Source organism: Callorhinchus milii, unplaced genomic scaffold (assembly GCF_018977255.1).
Source record: "Callorhinchus milii isolate IMCB2004 unplaced genomic scaffold, IMCB_Cmil_1.0 Scaffold23, whole genome shotgun sequence".
Lineage (NCBI taxonomy): Eukaryota > Metazoa > Chordata > Chondrichthyes > Chimaeriformes > Callorhinchidae > Callorhinchus > Callorhinchus milii.
The window spans coordinates 4,135,778-4,156,690 of NW_024704764.1; the positions used below are offsets into that span (position 1 = coordinate 4,135,778).

Sequence of the window (20,913 nt, forward strand, 5' to 3'; positions counted from 1 at the left end):
CAAGATTATTAAAGAGGCCACTTGTGGAGTTTCTGTGTCTGGCTTTACCTGCCCGCTCTGAGATGCTACCCTGCGTGGAGGGCACTATATTAAGTGCAAGTTGTTGTTGTTGTACCCAACCATTGGGAGGCTTCAGTGAAGAGCATGAAGATGCTGACTGAAATTAACAAGTACCCCACAGGATACAGTGCTTTCTATGTTTCTGGAGCCAGGGTGGATTCAACACTGGAGATCGAGGGGGTATGTACGCAGAACTTTCCCCAAGTGATAGAATGGATGAGGTGTAGGGTTTGATAGAATAGGTTGTGTGAGGTCATACATGAATGGGCATTTGAGGGGAGTAGGGAGGATGGCAAGCATATATAGAACTGTAGCGCTCAGAACCTTCAGGATAGAAGCAGCGAAAGCAAACTAAAGATTGGTACCAAGTTTGTACCAACAATGATGAGATATGGTGGTGTTACTGAGTAACCGAAAAGAAAACAGGTTTTCATGGAGGTGGGACTGAGGTTGATAGCATACACTAACTCACTGGAGGTGTTGAAAACAGCTAAGTTAAAAATATATGGGAAAAAGATCTGCTCAAGTGAGGCTTGCAAAGAAATCGTCAAGTTGAAATGTAGAAAAAAAAGCTAAGCCGAGAGACAAAACAAGAGGCTGAACAGGAAGAGGGAGGGAGATTGTGATCTGATTACACTAGGTAGCCAGCAATGAAAATAGAGTAAGCCCGAACATGATTATAAATTCACAGAACCTGGTATAAAGGAGATCAAATGACAAAACTGGAGTCGGAAGACAAAATATAGTTATGGAATTCTGACCACGCTGTCAGCGGAGATTTCACTGGAGAACACAAGTTGATGAGATAATCAGAGAGAAGGAACAGATTTATTTGCAACACATTTAAAATCCTTACCTAAATTGTATCAGCCTTTTGGGAAGTCCTCGTGACCTGAAAGGCACAATACAAATGTAATTTTGTATTGTGTTGTAACAAGCGACGGTTTGTTTATCAATAATTATAAACAATCCTTACACTTGGTTTAACAGGGAGATATCGCAGATTGGGTATGCTGTAAAGTGGATAGACTGTCTATTTTTTTGTGTGGCTGAACACCTACGTTTACATTTTGTTTCTCTGCTTTATTCAGGAATCTCATTTGCCTACGTGTGGAGGGTGACAGCAAAACACAATCATTATTTTTTTCTGCCTCAAGATGGCGCCTAAATTAAGAGTCTGGAGAGATACATTTCTCTTCTAGACTTTATTGGATTTCTGTGGTGCCTGTGGCATTTTATTTTGTGTCTGTCTCTCTCATAGTATTATGCTGCCAAAAATGATTTATCTATCTTCTCATCTCTCGCACATTTTTCTTTCTCTTGTCTTTTTTTGCAGTCCCACCCTCTTTCAATCTCTCTCCATTTTATCCTATTTTCCCCCCTGCTTCAACCTCATCTCCTCCCAACCTCCCCAAATCACCGGATGCTGCTCCCTGACCTTCAGACACTGAATCTCTCCAGCTATTATTATTGTCAGCCTTTGGTGCCTTTCCACGTTCCTTGTCCCTAACCACTCCTGCTGCCACGATACAATGTCTGAAGTGTCATCATCAATTTGGACCATTTAACTCACATTCATTTCTCTCCTCTCCAGAATGCCTTGAAAACCTGTTACTTGGGATTCCACCAATAACCGAGTGGGTAAAGGACCAAACTAGTCGGCATTGAGCCAAATAGAACAAAATTGTCAGCTTCAAATCCGGGTCTGTGAGGAGTTGCATGTGAATAATATCCTCTTGTGTGAGGTATTAGAAGGCGTCCATTGAACCATACCCAGTAATAATAATAATCCATCTATTTGATATAATGCCTGAAACATCGAAGCATCTCATAGCGTTTCATGGGGTATTGCTGTCACTTGTAGTGACTGTATTTGTTAGTAGAATCTTATGCCTTCAAGGGGAGGAGAGAAAGGGCTAGAAAGATTATTATATGTAGATTATATGTATAAAGTAGCAATATCTATCCGATGTTGGGTTTTGCTCGTGAAACTGCCCCAGGAGGTGTGTTTGGACATCTCTCAGCAACAAAATCTCTCACTCAGTAGACTTGTCCCAAACTAGATGATTCTGCCTAATGATTCAAGCTCTGTATTTTCATATTTATAGTTGGCCCATTTAATAGGGGAAATGATTGGCAAGAGGTTTCCTCAAATACTGGCTTAGCTATTTTCATGTCTTTTTTTTCAAGACTAAGAATATTATTCTTCACTACCTCCCAAATGCTTGATGTGTGTGTGTGTTTTGGAGATCTGCATGTATGTGTGTGTGTGTATGTATGTGTGTGTGCGTATGTGTGTCTAGATCTGTGTGTGTGTGTGTATGTATGTGTGTCTACATAAGAATTAGGAGCAGGAGTAGCGGCCCTTCGTGCCTGCTCCGCCATTCAATAAGATCATGGCTGATCTTCTCAACTAACTCTGATGACCTGCCCTATCCCTATATCCCCTAATCCCTCTATTTTTCAAGAATCTATCTCAGCCTTGAAAATGTTCAAGGACTGAGCATCTACAGCCTTCTGGGGTAGTGAATTCCATAAGTTCACTACCCTCTGAGTGAAGAAATGTTTCCTCAACTCTGTTCTAAGAGGCTCACCCTTAATTTTAAGACTGTGACCCCTGGTTATAGATTCTCCCACCGGGGAAACAGTCCCTCTGTGTCTACTTTATCAGCCCTTTAAGAATCTTATATGTTTCAATAAGATCTCTCCTAATTCTTCTGTACTCTAGAGAATACAGCCCTGGTTTATTCAGCCTATCCTCATAGGTCAGTCCCCTCATCCCAGGAACTAACCGAGTGAATTTACGCTGCACCCCCTCGAGGGCAAGTATGTCCTTTTTTAAATAAGGAGACCAAAACTGCACACAATACTCTCGGTGCGGTCTCACCAAAGCCCTATACAGTTGCAGCAAGACTTCCCTACTCTTATATTCTAAACCTTTCGAAATGAACGCTAACATGCCGTTCGCCTTCTTAGTTGTTTGCTGCACCTGCAAACTAACTTTTTGGGACTGGTGTACAAGGACACCCAAATCCCTTTGAATACTAACACTATCTAACTTCTCCCCTTCCAGAAAATAATCTGTTCTTTTATTCTTGCTACCTAGGTGAATAATTTCACACTTGCTAACATTGAATTCCATCTGCCACCTACTTGCCCACTCCCCGAGCCTATCTATATCTTGTTGCAATCTTTTTGCATCATCCTGAGAGCTCACTCTGCTACCTAGTTTAGTATCATCCGCGAATTTAGACACATTACATTCAATGTCCTCGTCCAGATCATTGATGTAAATTGTAAATAGCTGAGGCCCAAGCACTGATCCTTGTGGCACTCCACTAGTCACATCCTGCCAATTCGAGAATGATCCGTTTATCTCTCTGCTTTCTACCCGATAGCCACTCCATGTTAATATTTTCCCATTAATCCCGTGGGCCTTGATCTTGAGTAACAGCCTTTTGTGTGGCACCTTGTCAAATGCCTTCCTAAAATCCAAATATACCACATCTACTGGTTCCCCCTTATCCAACCTGCTGGATACATCCTCAAAAAATTCTAAAAGGTTAGTCAAGCATGACTTCCCTTTTGTAAAGCCATGTTGACTCTGCCTAATCTTTTTATGGTCTTCCAGGTATCCCATAACTACGTCTTTTATTAAGGACTCAAGAATTTTCCCTACAACTGACGTCAAACTAACTGGTCTATAGTTTTCCCTATTTTCTCTCCCACCCTTCTTAAATAGTGGAGTTACGTTTGCAATCTTCCAATCAATGGGAACTTTTCCAGTATCCACAGACTTTTGGAAGATTATAGACATGCCATCCACTATCTCAGTAGCCACCTCCTTTAAAACTCTCGGATGCAGGCCATCCGGTCCAGGGGATTTATCGGTTTTAAGACCCGACAATTTACCTAGAACCATCTCTTTACTAATGTTAATCTCCCTAAGTTGCTCGCTAACATTGTCTTCTTGGTCCTCTATTTTTGGTATGTTTCCAGTGTCTTCTACGGTGAAGACTGTAGAAAAATACTTGTTTAATGACTCTGCCATGTCTTTGTCCCCTATTATAATTCCTCCGGTCTCTGCCTGTAATGGACCCACATTCACCCTCGCTAGCCTTTTCCTCTTTATATATTTGTAAAAACTCTTGGAGTCTGTTTTTATGTTCTTTGCTAGTTTGCCCTCGTAATCTATTTTCTCCCTCTTGATCAATTTTTTGGTCCTCCTCTGTTGTTCCCTAAAGTTCTCCCAATCCTCGGGTTTACTACTCATCTTCGCTGTTTTATAGGCTTTTTCTTTTGATTTGATACTTTCCCTAACTGCTCTAGTTAGCCATGGCTGCACCACCTTTCCCATGGCATTCTTATTCCTCAAAGGAATATGTGCTCGTTGGGAATTTTGCACTATCTCCTTGAATGTCTGCCATTGCTGGTCTACCGTCAAATCTTTAAGTTTAGTCTCCCAGTTTATTCTGGCTAAATCCTCTCTCATACCAGCAAAGTTGGCTCGATTTAAATTGAAGACTTTTGCTTCAGACTTAACTACTTCCCTCTCTAACTTAACGCTAAATTCCATCATATTATGATCGCTTTGCCCTAGAGGAGCCTTAAGTTCCAGTTTGCTGATCAGCCCTGTTTCATTACACAAAACAAGGTCTAATATGGCTTGTTCCCTGGTCGGCTCCTCAGCATATTGATCTAGAAAATTATCTCTAATACATTCTATAAACTCCTCTTCTATGTTACCTTTCCCAATTTGGTTGTCCCAGTCTATGTGCAGGTTAAAATCACCCACAATTAGTGTCTTTCCTTTGCTACATGCTCCACTAATCTCTTGATTTATACCTTGAGCGATACTTTGACCACTGTTTGGGGGTCTATAAACTACTCCCACTATAGTTTTCTGCCCCTTGAAGTTACGTATCTCTACCCATACTGACTCTACATCTTGCTTTTCAGATTTAAAATCTTTCCTCTCTACTGTTTTTATCCCATCCTTTATTAGCAGGGCCACTCCCCCTCCTCGTTTACCACATCGCCTATCTTTCCTATATACCACGTAGCCGGGAATATTCAGTTCCCATCCCTGATCACCCTGTAACCATGTCTCGGTGATGGCTACTAGATCATACCGGTTTGTCTCTATTTGTGCAACTAATTCATCTATCTTGTTACGAATGCTTCGTGCATTCAGATATAGCGCCTTAATTCTGACTTCCGGCTATTAACCCTATTCACCAGCACTCTATCACTGTATTTCCTTTCCCTGCTTGACACACTTTGCTCTTCTCCCTTGTTAATCTGCTCTCTTGCTTTTGTTGATCTCAAGTTTAACTGTGGTGGACTATACTTTACTATGTTTTTACCCCCTTAGTAGTTTAAAGCCCTTTCTACCTCCCTATTTATTCGTGTAGCCAGGACATTTGTCCCAGCCCTATTTAGGTGGAGCCCATTCCTTTGGAAAAGCTCCCATCTTCCCCAATACTCGTGCCAGTGGCCCATGAATTGGAATTCCTGCTCTCCGCACCACTCTTTTAGCCAGGCATTCAGATCTATGATCTTCTTTTGCCTGTACCAATTAGCTCCTGGCTCAGGTAACAGTCCCGATATCATCACTTTGGAAGTTCTATTCCTTAGTTTAATTCCCAATTCCCGGAACTCGCTCCTTAACTCGTCCCTACTGGTCCTACCAATGTCATTGGTCCCTATATGTACCATTACGATTGGATCCTCTCCCTCATGCCTCAAATTTATCTCCAGCCCGGCGGTGACATCCTTCACCCTGGCCCCAGGAAGACAACAGAGTCTTCTTGTCTCCCTGCTACGGCTACAGAAAACTGTATCAGTCCTCCCGACTGTCTCATCCCCAATAAGAATTACATTTTTAACCTCCTGCACAGGGGTGTTGGGGTCAGTTTGCCCGTCTTCCTCGCAGATTTCCTTGTCCACACAGGTTGCCAATATTTCATACCTGTCAGACAAGGCTAAAGTCTGGGATTCTTCAGCCCCTCTCTTTCGGGAAAGCTTGCCTGCCCGCCTGAATGTCCGTCGCTGCTACATTCTTCTTCCTTGGGACTCAGGGGAGTGTCCGGCTCCAGGATAAAGCTGTCCAGGAAGTTTTCTCCATCCCTAATGCTGCGCAGCGTCTTCACCTGAGACTCCAGCTCAGCTACTCTCAGCTGGAGCTCTCTGTTTTCCAGACACTTGCGGCAGACGAAGTCGCCCGGATTTAAGCCGCCCTCCATTGACTCCCACATGTGACAGACCTCGCAGTTTACCTGCCACACCATTTTCACAAACTTTATATAGATACAAAGATATATAGCCTGCCCCCACTTCCCCCTCTGCACCTAATTCCCACTCTCACCAAATTCCCTCACACTCTGGCCTCGCCTCACTCCGGACGTAGCTCACTCTGGGCTCTCGGCTCGATCTAGATCTGTGTGTGTGTGCGTCTGGCTGGGCCTGTGCTTGAGTGTATTTTTGTGTGTGTGTGCATGCTTGGAACCTCTGTCCCCTTAAGGATATTGCTTCTATGTTTGTTAAATGTTGAATTTGAGGGAAAGCCCCTAAAATTCTTGAAAATCTTCCCTAATATATAAGAGATCACAGACACCAGAGATTTATGTCTAAGAATCTATATTTAATACCGAAAGGAATAAACCTTTTACTTATATTAAATATAGTTTTATCAAGCCTTACCCTGCTCTGTGCAATTCGTGTAGTGGAATCATTACTGTATGCTAAGCACTCTTGCTTTGTTCAGTAAATTTCCTGGAGATGTCCATGTGCTTCTAAACAAATTAATACAATTTTAATTGTGTAGCTAAATGTTCTGCTGATAATATGGGGTCATTTATAAGTTAAAATAGTTTTGCAGTTAGTTATTTGTGAAATTGTGAGAGGAGAAACACACCACTTAACCCACAGCCGTAACTTTTGCTTGTGGAACAGATTTTTTCTCATAGAGTTAACCCTTATTCCCCTACCCCCCATCCTAAAATAATATCACAAAAATATTTGTTTCACTTGTCCGAGATGCTTAATGAAGTGTGCTTTGACACTACTAGCCAATTGCTCCTGACGTCAGCAGGCGTCACTTTCCCATTTGTTGACACGTTCGTTCGATTCAGTCCAGCAACAGATTTATTGTGGAGCAGAAATCACATTAGGTCGAGATAACGGGAGTTAGCTAAAGTGCGGCAGATCAGAAGTAGGACTGTGCCAGTTCTCAAACAGTTTCTGTTCTCTTGTGTGCTTCTCTTCCTGCCCCTTATCTGCTAATGGTTATAATGAGCGTTTCAGTGAGTTTTATTCCTGGAATAGGACCCCACAAGATGATTAAAATACTTCAGATAGCCTGGTGCTTTAATCAGCTCCCTGTCCTCCTTTCCCAGTGAAATGTTCATTATAACTATTCTGTTACTGCTTAGTTAATAACCACAGCCACAGTATGTATATATATATAAATGGCAGGAACAGATGTCAGGCAAATTATATATTTGTGCCAACGAACCAGCTAAACTCTCAAAAGCAACAGAGTAACCTTCACTTATATAAGCAGACTTGTTCAGAGTGCTCTCTCAATCTCTCGATCTCTCTCTCTCTTGCTCTGCTGTAAATGTCAAATCCGCTTAGGCAGGGTAACTGTGACTCACGCTGACATTGGTGATTTACGGCTGAATGCACGCCACACTAGAACCACTGGCACACAGACAAACTCTGTGCTGCTGGCACCCATGCGCACTGCAGGTCTCGGTCTCATGACTTTTGCTGTCCTTAGGAAGCAGAGGTGGAGCATAACACAGGATGTGCAGATTAATGGCAGATTCTGAAGAGTTGGTGAAGCAGATTTCCTTCCTCACAGTGTGTTGGGCTGAACCATGTTGCAGCTGTACTTTTCTGCTCTTTTTTAAACAGCGAGTGATTTAGGTGTGAAGCTTTGAGCTTCGGACACATTTCATTAATCTGCCAGACTGAGGCCTTTGAAGGTATGTAGCTGTCTGGATAGTGCTTGGCTTTCTGCTGAGCGACTGGGTAAAAGCCATGTTTTCTCTGGATTTAAACTGCTTGTACAGGTTAGGCCTAGTTCTCATGCACTTCTAGAGTTTCACAATCTTTGCTACTGTTTCTCCAGACTGATGACTGGAGATAGTTTGTTTAAAGACTTCTCTTGAATGCAAAGAGTTGCTGTAAAAGGTGTCCGTTTTCTGTCGTTTATTGGCTGTACTTTTAACTTTTCTTAAAATAAATCACATTCACTCTGAAGTAAGTGTATTCAGAAATGATTCAGTTGTTTAGTTGTGTGCAGAGCTGTGAGAAAGATCAGTTAGTAATTCTGGATCATGTTGATTATTGATTACAGGGGCACCAGGTATCTTATTATGTGTACAACTTCTGAATATTGTGTGATTCACATGGTTTTGTACACGGATTCAGAGGAAAAAAATCACTTGAATGTTACATTCAACCAATGTATGTTAGTTGAATGTTTCTGTTTTGTTACCTGAATCTGATTTTTCATGTATCAAACTATTCCAGGTTTACCCCCTGCATGAATATCGCTGCACTATTGTGACTTTTCATCTCTCCAGTTGCAGATTTTAACAAAAAATCTGTAAGTAAATGGATTCCAGGCAAATTGCGCAACTTATAGGTGGCATTGATAGTTGCCGTGATAGTGCATTTTGAGAAATAATTGTTGCTTGATATATAACTGTATGCAGGATCCTCCTGTGATAGTGCACTGGGATCCCCTGATGAGGCACTAAAGCAATCCATAAGAGCGGAAGCTGGTAAGTTTGTTTCTTGGTCTGTGTTGAGTTAGCTGGTCTGGGCTGCAGCACAAGTTGGGATATTAAAATTGGCCTTCGTTGCCCTCAACTAGAGAGAATCAAAATCAACCAAGTTCCTGTTCCTTATCACTATTGATTGATTGAGAGTGTGAACTAGCTCATGCTGGACTGTGGTGCCTCCTCAATTGATTAACCTGGCAGCACTCATTTTATAGGCTGACACATGAAGAATAACAATTTGGGCACCTGATGCCCAGGAGACTGTAGCCCAGCAAGAGTCAGCAGAGGAGAGGATGGGCACAACATAATGTGTTGTGGTGCAGAACTATAGAGACCAAAAGGTCCCAGGTATGATCCTGATGTACTGATTTAGCTATAATTGAGAATGGCAGTGCAGAATCCCAGTTAGCCTCTGCAACTTCAGCTAAGGAAAGATTGGGCTGCTGCTGCTCCTCATTCCTGTTCATTGACACCGGCAGGAATAGCTGTTCTGTTCCCTGGGCACCAGCTGTGTGTCTTCTGTCACCTTGCCCCATTGTCACTGGACAAACACAGTGATCATCGGCTTTCCCCACGCCAACCCAGAGGAGCTGAGAACAGGAAATAAACCTGCAACTGACTGGTCTGACAGGCACAATTGTCCAGAATGCTTAACAAACAGTGAAAAAAGTACCTTGTAATAGTTGATGTTGTGGTTTTGAACCATAGAAATTAGTTCCCAAACTTGATGCAATCAGTGCTGAGCAGCACATCTGGGGTAGGGGCAGGCAAATCTTATGCCCAGAGTTCAGTGACTCTGGGAGAAAAAGGGAGGACAAGCAGGGACTCATCATGACTCTGGGAGAAGGGGGAGCGGGGAACAATGTTTCCACTGCTGACGAGGGTCCGGAGAGCCTTTGCTGGGAAGTGCACGTGGGGAGATGTTGGGTGAGGGTGAAACTTGGCTGCGATGGCTCCATTGTTGAAGAGCCATAAATAGTCACTGGGGTCAAACTCAAATCATGTGGTTGAAAAGCCCCCTCCAACATCCATCAAAGGCTCACATTTGAGCAGGAAGCCAGAGAGCTTGTGTCCCAGCATAGAATCGAGCAGCTTCAGGAGAGAAGAGGGAAATGGGGAAACTCTGGGGCCTTCAGATTCTCCAGTGTGGGCACACAGAAATGAGAGGTAACTTCACTGGACCCAAGATTTGTCACGGGTCCATTTCAGACTCTACTGTGGGAAGAAAGATCCCTCATGGGACAAGAATGAATAAAGTGTTTATGCGGTAGATTTTATGCAGGGTATGTAAATTATTAATAACTCACTTCATGTATCATCAAAACATTCTAAAAACTTTGGTGACTGGGCTTGGAGGAGTTTATATTGGAAATCACACAAAAAATAAAACAAGTATTGGCATTGACAAAGGATTACAACGGTTTCTATAGTTTGGTTTATACAGGGTTTCTTCTCATCTCCTAAAGGCATTTTGGCTTTTTCCTGACATTGGGGTTTGGCTCACTGTGGCCTGTTGTTAAGAGCCTAATTAGTCCTGTCAGTGATTGTTGACTGATGGATCCTGTACGCTCTGGTCAGTATTTACCCACTGGTCCATTGGAAGAGCTCATGTTTTATCCTAATGATGTAATTTTTTCCTGAAAGATGAATGTTTCAACAACAGCAAATTACATTTACACAGTGCCTTTCACATCAGGAGGACATCCGAATGCGCTGGACAGTCAGAGATCTGCAACCGAGCTGGTGGTTGGGATCAGGAGGGGTGGAGGGTAGGGGTAGGAGGGGAACTGAAGACATGGTCCAAGAGAAGGGTCTTGAGATGGATCTTGAAGGAGGCAAGGGAGGGGATGATGCGGAGGGACTGTGGGATAGAGGGTCCAGAGGGTGGGATCAGAGAGGCTGAAGGCTCGACCACCAATGGTGGGGCGAGCGAGGTGGGGGACATGAAGCAGGCCTGTGGCAGGAGTGGACAGGTTGGTAGGGTGTTAAGAAATCACAGCGGAGCGAGGCCAAGGAGGCTTTGAAGGTCAGTACCAGGATCTTGAACTGTATCCTCTGTGTGATGGGGAGGCAGTGGAGTCGGGCGAGGATGCAGGTCAGGGCGAAACCTTGGGCAAGTTTCCTTACTCCACACGCCTAATAATAATCCCTCCAAAACAAAACAATAATAAATTGGTCATTTTCAATCTACGACTGTTTGTGGGACATTGCTGTGCGCAATTGGCTGCCGCGTTCGCCCACAAATATACAGTCAATTCACTTTACAGTGTGTTCTGTGAAGCGCTTTGGGACGTCCTCCCGACGTGAAAAGCGCTATATCAAATGCAAGGATTATTATTATTATTATTATTATAGGGTTGCAGAGCCTGGTGTGGGAGAGGACACGGGCTCCAGAGTTCTGGATGATCTGCAGCCTGTGGAGGGAGGAGTTGGGGAGGCTGACAAGCTGGGAGTTTGCATAGTCGAGCCTGGATGTGATGAATGCCTGGCTGGGGGTCTCGGGGGCCTGCAGTGTGAGACAGTGGCAGAGTTGGCCGATGTTGCGAAGGTGGGGAAAGGTAGAGCGGGATAATGATCCTTGCATTTGATAAAGCGCTTTTCACTTCTTCTAGACGTTTCAAAGCGCTTCACAGAATATGCTGTAAAGTCAATTGACTGTATATTTGTGGGCGAAACACAGCAGCCATTGAATGGATTGAAGTGACCAATTTTTTTTATTGAGGGATTATTATCAGGCGTATGGAGTAAGGAAACTTGCCCAAGGTTTGGCCCTGCTGGGAATCGAACCCAGGTCTCTCACTTGTGAGTGCTCTAACCACTGAGCTACAGGACTCCACTCCGGCGGTCATGGCATGGATGTGGGGGATGAAGGACAATTGAGGGTTGAACAGGATGCTGAGGTTCCCTATTGTGACGTGTAAAGTCATGAAGGGTGATGCTGTCAGTGCCCGAGGTATGGAGGAGCTGACCGGAGCCAAGCAGGAGGGACTCTGTCTTGTTGACATTCAACTGGAGAAAATTTGCTCTCATCCAGGACTTAATGTCCGACAGGCAGTCTGTGAGCACAGCAGTGGTCCTGGAGTCGAGGGTGGAGACAGAGAGATAAGAGTTGGTGTCATCTATGTCCGTGTGGGTTGTTTGTTTATCCCCTGCCTGAATATAACTGTTGACTCTGGGGAAGCGATTTACCGTCAAAAAGAGTGAGTCCTCAGAACTGTAGAGCTACATTTTCTCTGCCCCTCCCCCCCACCCCGCGTAAAGCCTCAGAAAGGGCTGGCACATGTGAAACTGTACCCTTGCGTGAGTCAGTGTCATGTGCGGAAAAGAGAAAAAAAATTAAGTTTCAAAATGTGTCTGTGTTGTGTGAATGTTGACTTATCTATCCAGGCAGTGCACTTGCAATATCTAAGTGGTTCCTGTGCCCTTATAATATGTCTCATTCATCTTTAAACAAACCACTGGAATGCCTATTTCTCTCCCCTTGCTCTGTGCACTCTCTTGTTTGTGAGCTTTAGTAACCTGGTGTGCAGATCACAGACACACACACTCTGCTTAACCCAACTCTTGCACGGACGGTGAGGAAGTGACATAAACTGGAATCGAAACCTCGGGTAAGGCTTGAGAATCCAAACTTCCCTTTAAATAGTGATCAGTGGCTTCCAATTATTAGTGAGTGCTGGTGATTTACGCAAGACTTAAACCAATAGGAAGTGCGCAATTTGGTTCTTTCAGGAAGTTATTGTTCCAAATTATACCAACATCCAGCTTCCCGTTTGCCTAAATATGCAGTGTTTTAGAATTGTACTAAACTCATTGCCTTTGTCAAATATATTTGGAATTTATCCAAGTTTCCATTTACATCATTTGTAAAAAAACAATGCTTTTTTTGGCTTTCATTGGGCCCATTAATTTTGAGTTGGTGCCGAAAGATTCTCAGAAGCTCTGCTGCATCCTTGACTTGCCATTGTCTGTAACATACATGTATAGAAATGTGCTTCTAGCAGGAAAGTGCTTCCATGGAAAATGACTTGATGTTGAGGTCCTTTAAAAATATGCAGATGAATTAACTTTATTTTAATGAAATAACATGGGTCAAAATTCCCACAAATGTCTGTATCAGGACTGGCCACATTTCTCCCATTTGTCAGCTTTCCCCAAATCCAATTTGATCCTCACATTCCCGGCTGCTGTTTTGCATTGACATGATAACACTGCGTTAATAAAGTCCTGGCCTTTCTCCTTCCTTCCTTCCTTCTCTCTCTCTCACTCACTCATTAACAGTAGTCAGCAATTCCCAACTGTTCCCAACGGCTGACCACTGCTTAAAAAGGAAGTTTAGAATCTTAGAACCCCTTCTTGGAGTTCCAATTTTTGTTTCCATCACTTCTTCTGGAAGATTTGCTGATTTAAATATCAAAATGGCACCTCATTAATCATTGGTAAAGTTTAGAAGATGAACTGTAAGGGATTGTTACAGTTGTGTGTTGGCAATTTATGGATTATTACCTCTTTTTGCACTATTAATGAGTTTTATTGGCTTTTTACTGTACAGAATATGAGTTTGAATTTATTGGTTCTTTATGGAATATTAATTGGGTTTTATTACAGCTGTAGTGAATGATCCAGCAGCTTTTGTGCTATAATAGGGGCAGAGAACTAATTAAACCATGAGCTGATGGTCCAGAGCCTAGGCGTTAATTAACTTCAAGCACATTTTCCAGCGTAGAAAATGAGGCATTCATTGCAGCCTTTTATATACTGCATGGTCAGTCATTTTAACATTTAATTAAAATGTTTTGATTTCCAACTCATGTTTCCTAAAGTGTTTAGGAAGAGTAAAGGGTGTAAAGAATAAACGGTCTAGAGTAAATGGTGCTGGTCATAAAAGCATTAAAACTGAAAACCTCCTCAACCGGCCCGTCCATGGAACACTCATTAATTCTTTACATATATACGGTAAATTCCTGCTAACTAGACCTTGGCTTAACGTGTCACTACCATTAAGTCAGGGGGGTTCCAACCTTTTGGCTTCTGAGGGCTGGATGCTGGATTTAATAATAATTATAATAATAATCCTTGCATTTGATATAGCACCTTATCATGACTTCAAGACGTCTCAAAGCGCTTCACAGAATATAGAAACAGGAGTAGGCTATTCAGCCCCTCGAGCCTGTTCTGCCATTTTCTAAGATCATGGCTGACCTGTAACTCAACTCCAGTTACCCACCCTTGCCCCGTATCCCTTGATATGACCCAACAAATATCTATCCACCTCCGTCTTGAAAATGTGAATGGATCCAGCCATAATCCATAGCCTTTTGGGGGAGAGAGTTCCAGATTTCCACTAACCTTTGGGTAAAAAAACCGTCTCCTAATTTCACTCCTAAATGGCCAAGCTCTAATTTTAAGATTATGCCCCTTGTTCTTGGTTCCTACCAGATAAAATAGCTTCTCTGTATCATATACCTTATATACTGTAAAGGGAATTGACTATATATTTTGTGGGTGAAACACGGCATTCAATTGAGCACAGCAGCGTCCGCAGGCTGCATAAGGAATATTTTATCCTGTTTGTCCATTCCCTTCGCCAGGCACAGCGTGAACCACCGGTGACCGTCTCCTGATTTTTTTGCGGGCTGGACCACCCTGACTTAAATCATCATGTTGTCAATATCCCAGCCTCATTTAGTTATGCATTTATACATTGGCCTAACTTGCCAGTTCAGATAACTCTTCACTAAACACCTTTCCTTTTCCTGACGAGTTATCAGGAATTTCTATACACACAACGTAATTTTCAACAGGTGACAATGGATTTGGAGCAGAAACTCTGCCTTATTACCCCCAAAGGTTCTTAAGGGCAATTGCAGCACTCTTTGGAGCTACCCTGGCTGAGTTCAGATAACTGAAAACAGAGAAATGATTGAATATGGAACTGTATTCCTCAGTTCTTTGCAAATCCAGAAAGGATCCTTTAAATTTATGATTTATCATCTGTCACTTAAAATGTTCTCATCTCCCGTGCATCTTCACATAGGAAGATGAACGAGTTTTTTGTGTTATCTCCATGTCACAGCTCCATGGATGGTTACTGTGGAGTGAAATAGACACAGCTGAACCCTTTCCCCTCTCCCTTCTGTGCTGTGTCCGACTCCATTCTCACCAGGGGAGAGGTACCTGCTGAAAACAGTTGAGAATCGATCTCATCAATATTTCTCCGTCTTCACAGGAACAGGAATCCTCGACTACTTTCTAAATACAGAAATTTGAACAAATGTCTTTTCTTGCCAGTTTTTCTCCTCCAATTTTCTAACCTCTTCTCCTGAAGCTTGACTTTTCCGTGTACCAGCGTATGGTTTCACAAGCTCCAGGCAACATCTGCTATCTTGCCCAGGAGGCCATTCTTCATGAATGAGTCTTAACACCAAGTTTTATCAGGCTGATGGGGCATTGCATTTAAGCCTAACATTGTTCTTATTAGACATCCACACACACACATGCAACTGCCATCAGGGGTGATTGAATAAGAATCAGAAACTCCATCTTTTCTGGCTCAAGTTGTCCTCCATAACTTTGGGTGCTGAAGGAGATTGTAATAACAATAATAACAAATAACATTTAAGAAGTGCCTTTCACGTCAGGAGGACGTCCCAAGGTGCTGGACAGTCAGGGATCTGCACCCGAGCTGGTGGTTGGGATCAAGAGGGGTGGAGGTGGTCGAAGTGGAGGGTTTGAAGATGGGTCTTGAAGAAGGCAAGGGAGGAGGTGAAGCGGACGGACTGCGGGATGGAGTTCCAGAGGGTGTGGGCAGAGGATAATGCTCTAAATGCTGCCCCAGCTCAGGACACAGACTCAGTCCTGAAAGCTTCTGTCTGTGTGGCTCAAAGCTGCATCAGAGTCATCTTCACCATCAGGGAAGATGAGTCAAATGTGTGCTCCTGTGCTGCCACATTTACAGCTTTTGCCAATGAGGACACGGGTCTGTTTATCATACAAAATGGAATAACATTATTTTATCTATGAGGAACCCATCATGTGGAGAATCGTTGACGGAACAGATGCTCTGCCACTCCATGGGACAGTGTGTTGCCTCCCCAGTATGTCGCACCACTACGCGTGCCTTTCATACATAGACTACGTGACAAGAAGCCCAGCGTGGTACCTGGAGCTTCTGCATAACCCTTTCCCCATTGAACAACCCAAGAAAAGAGCCCAGAGAGGTATTACAATAATTGCCACTAGATTCCTCAGAGGAGAAAGCCTTGTGCAGGAAATGAACTGTAGGCTATCGTCAGTTGCGTGGAAAGCATTTCATTGCATGTGAAAAATGTGCTGGAATTCATTCTTCTCAATCAGGTAGGCAATGGAGTGCAACATCATGAAGTTTAAAGAGGCTCTGACTGGTAATCATCATTACATTGTGTGTGTGTGTGTGTGTGTGTCTCTCTCTCTCTCTCTCTCTCTCTGTGGATGTACAACAGAGGTATGTCTCCTGCAGTGTAGACCTTAGAAGGAGAACTGACTCCAGCTGCTGCTTATCAACACTGTGGTTAAGAATAGCTCTTTCCCTGAGGATTACTGTGGCTGCTCCTGGAGTTAACGTGCTCAGGATCCAGGCTCAGAAAAAGAAAGATCTGGTCCACGAGAGCTGCAGCTCCCTCCTGCTCCAGGTAGAAACACATAGGACGTAGGGATGGTTTCCACGGTTTATTATGGATTCAAATGCGAATGAAAACGCCTGCTCCTTTACCAATGTTGCTCCTGAATCACAGGGAGAGGGAGAGCTCTGGCTGTCAAACATCACTGCCATCTCCACATCGCCATCTCACTCTGATGTCATCTCCACATCAATGTCTTGCTCTGACTCTGCCAGCTGTTGTGAACGGCAAGAGTTCATTAAAGTCAGGCAAGACACGACAATGCTTTGGCTTTTCAGTTTGGAATGGCTTTTGAATCCATTTTCTTAGGTGTAAATGCTGATATGATTTGGTTTATTGTGGCTTTAGTGCAGGTTATTCCCAGCGCAGCGGTAAAAAAAGTTATTTATTGTTAGGATTTGGGATTTGAATATTTAACTATGTTTCACTGTTTCTGATGTGGGGAAGGGGAGGATGGGAGTAGGGGGACAGAAGCTGCGACATGGAGCATTGAGATGTGCAGGAGGTCACTGAGGGTGGAGTGGAAGGGCTGGAGTGGGGGGAAGAGATAATCAGAAAGGGCTGCAGGTCTCTGGTGAAGGTCCTACCACAGCAATGTAGACAGAGAAATAAATTGATGCACATCACTGTCTACTTGAGGGAGAAGAGAATCAAGAGGTAAAGGGATGAAGGCTTGTATAGACTATGTATGGCACGGACTAGTTGGGCCGAATGGCATGTTTTTTCTTGCTCTATCACTTTGTGTAAAATCATTCACTGTGAAACCACAAAGCAATAAATACATGAAAAGGTCAGAAAACTTTCTAAACTACACTATTAGTATTTTGGTGTCCTGTACTGTACATCCATTTACTCTTGAACACCTGCAATGCCATTTGATGTGTTACGCAGAGGTTAGTATTCCCCCCACCACCCTCCATTATTCTTCCTTCCTCTTCTCAAGAGTGACTCGCATGAGGGTGAGGTTTTTTGGTCTCAAATAGCTTATTGTTTCTGTTTGTCACATATTGCAGTGCCACAGAACTACTAGTCCTTATGGGTGAGTTACTGTCTTAAGTAAAATTGGTCATTCTCTTCCTGACTGTGGGACACTGCTGTGCACAATTGGCTGCTGTGTTTCGCCCACAAAATATACAATCAATTCACTTTACAGTATATTTTGTGAAGCGCTTTGGGACATCTCAAAGAAGTGATGCAAGGATCAAATACAAGGATTATTTTTATTATTATCGCTTAATTTATTTTACATTAGAGCAACTCTGTAACTAAAGCATTTCAGTACAGCAGCAAAGGTGAATAAATCTTTCTGGTTGAAAAACCTGCTGTAATATCGTTGTCTCCCATCACAGCGTTGTAGAACAGACCCAGCTACCATTTCTCCTAGAAATATCATTTCCATTGTAAGGGGTGTTGATTAATTGATCCCAATTGATTAATTGATTGCCAGTCTGCACTAACTGAAGAATGGCAATAATCAAATCTTTGAGTTGCCACCAAGCCTGTCAGCCCTGGTCACAGTTTAGGACTGAACTGCACATTTTTCTGCTCTTTTTGCCTCTGGTTCTACACAAAAACATTGTTCATAGAGTGAAGTGAATACCTGTTTTTTGTCTCTAGTTTATTAGCTGGCTAATAGGCACGTATGTTACTTGAGAGACTACAATGTGAAGTAGTTTGTTTGATTTACTCCAAAGCTGAAGCATTGCTGTGTTGAGTCACAATTAACCAGGAAATTGCAACTTTTCATGATAATTTCAAAGCATTTGATTGTCCACTGAGTCATTCCAGTAATTGGTAGATTAATCAATTACCACAATAATCAGCTGGCAGAATCTTAGTCCTTTGTTCGAGAGAAAAGCTTTGTTAGGCAGTCTTATCTCTCTTTCTGTCAATCGGTCATGATTATCATGAGAAGAGAAGAAACTCACAGTAGGATTGTCCCTCAGGTCTCTTCCACTCTACTATGCTCTGCTCTGTCAATTATCTGTGACTCGTAGATAGCATTCTAGCACCTCTGCTATTTTGCCTCTTTTAACCAAAAAGCTGCTTGTGAGAGAGACTTGCTTCTGACTACACTGAGCATCTGCCTGCCTCTCTCTGCCTCCCATCACCTTGATTTTATATCTCCCATAATCAGCTACAGTGGTTGATTGTACTGTTTCTTGTGATATACAATACTTATATTTGTTACAGCACCTTTCATGTCAGGAGATTGTCTCAATGCACTTCACAGGATTTACAGATGTACTGTAAAGTGTGCTGCTGTGTGTCTGATAATAGTGATGAGGAAAGTTAGTAAAACTTGAAATACCAAGGCAAGAACAACAAACCCATCCGGGAGAATTGTATTGTGATAAGACCTCGATCTCCAGGTTTCCCAGTTGTGAGTAGATAAAGCTGTGTAATTGTGGTGTGCTGATGTCTGTACTCTAAAGCCCCTTTCATTTCACAGCTGTGATGGGTCATTATGGCAAGTGTTTTTAACTATTTAATTTCACTCTGGAGAATTTGTTGTTTTACGGGAGGCCATGTGGGAACGTCAGGCCTGGAGAAGGATCCCCTGGGCTGAATTTGTGTGCCTTCCAGCAGCCAGTTACAGAATGGCAAAGACAGAGGTCAGGGAGCAGGTCACCTGAAAGACCTCTTTGCTGAAGAATGGTACGAGATGTTGGGGGAATTTAGGGATCGGGGGCAGAGGGGGATTAATGTTAAATGGGGGAAAAAATAGTTATGATCAGTTTCAACCAGCACTGTTGCAGTCTATTCCCACAGCATAGCTGTTATTCAATATTTGTCCAGATTAATACTTGTCTATCAGTATTTATACGAGTGCTGTCAGTCATCCTCTGCACATCAAGTGGGTGGTCCATGCCAAAAGGTGTTACAACTATTGGATTACCGGTAGCATAGAACTGGCATATTCCTGGGGAAACCCGTAGCGTAGTGGTTAGCGCACTTGCCTCACAAGCAAGTGGACCTGTGTTTGATTCCCGGACAGGGCGAAACCTTAGGCAAATTTCCTGACTCCGCACACCTCTGTTTATATAGCAGTAGGAACCTGGTTGTTAATCGATTGGCGGATCGCTTTCCAGAGGTAATAATCCCTCCAAAACAAAATGTGGTCACTCAATCCACGATTATTTGTGGGACATTGCTGTGCTCAATCGGCTGCCGTGTTTCTCCCACAAAATACACTCTACATTATATTCTATGAACACTTTGACACGTCTCAATGAAGTGATAAGGCGCTATATCAAATGCAAAGATTATTATTTTTTGAACCTCTGTTTGAAATGAGCCTGCTGAATATTGAACAGTTTTGAATGCTTTTGAAAAGAGTGGTTTGTAAGTACTATATGCATTTATTAAGTTAGATTTCAGGTGAATAAAGTGCATTGGCCAGAGTCTGTATGCGGCGCCATGCAGTGGGAGGTCACAGAATGCCATGCCATTACAGTCAGAGATCAAGGCCAGGAGTTTCCCCACATGGTGAGTCATGTGTGTATGGTACATGGCTGAGAGAAGCACAGTGACGGCTGGCCGGGAGGGAGCAATTGAGTGAGGCACCCTGATAGCTATTTTTGCTGCCTTAGTTTCTAACTGGATGTGGAGCCACATTGGCAGTTTGCCTGTCAGGTCTCTTGGCTGTGTTTAGCACATGCTGTAATGTGAGACACACCATGTGGAAAAGAGAAATCAATACCCCACGTTTAGCTTAAATCTTACCCCTCATTAATATTTAATCTTTTTTTCTTCCCTTTTTTACGTCAACTTCAGTTTACTCACTATTCTTTAACATAAAGAGGATCACAGCTTCTGATGTGACTCCAGGAATCTGATAGTCTCAGTAGGTGTGTGAGGTCGGCTAAAGGCCTCTTTGTTACCTATTTTCTGTTTCTCTCGCTGGTCAAGTACAATGGAGCTTGGTTATATTGTGGTGATTGTATCCCATTATTGATCAGGCGGCTGGTTACCTGATTATTGATAATTGGTTTTCAATTTGTACTTTCCTCAGCCATTGGTTTTCATGAAATTGCCACAGACACATATCTTATTATTGCTGAAAACTATTGTATTGGCTTCAGTATTCCTGTAAGATCTGGTCCCTCAGTCATGTACATTTTATACTGATTTTCATCGATCAATGCTTCACTTACGTAGCAATGCCCAAAGCTTTGTGAAATAAATAGATGTTTACTGGACCAGAAGGTCACTGGTTGGATTGCTGGTGTGCCCTATGCTTAGCCATGGTAACTGTGCAGTACTCCAGCTGGCCTCAGTGCCTCTGGCTAAGGATATCAGCCAGGGTTTCCCACTGCTCATCATTATCCAGTGACCAATGCTTAAAACAAGCACATGTTGGGTGACCAGAGGATTGAACTTGGCTCTGATACTTTCAC

The 20,913-nt window shown here is 43.0% G+C and overlaps 1 protein-coding gene across 6 annotated transcripts in view; it reads left to right on the forward strand.

The window, feature by feature from the left end:
• The window catches only part of raraa (retinoic acid receptor, alpha a), a 377,347-nt gene that overhangs the window by 123,657 nt on the left and 232,777 nt on the right, over positions 1-20,913 (forward strand). For 2 of the 6 annotated variants that reach the window (XM_042343421.1, XM_042343427.1), the window contains exon 1: positions 7,815-8,051. The exons of the other annotated variants lie outside the window; for them this stretch is intronic. The gene's annotated coding sequence lies outside the window, so the exon portion shown is untranslated. Of the gene's footprint in view, positions 1-7,814; positions 8,052-20,913 lie in introns of those variants that run through there. 6 annotated transcript variants of the gene reach the window in all.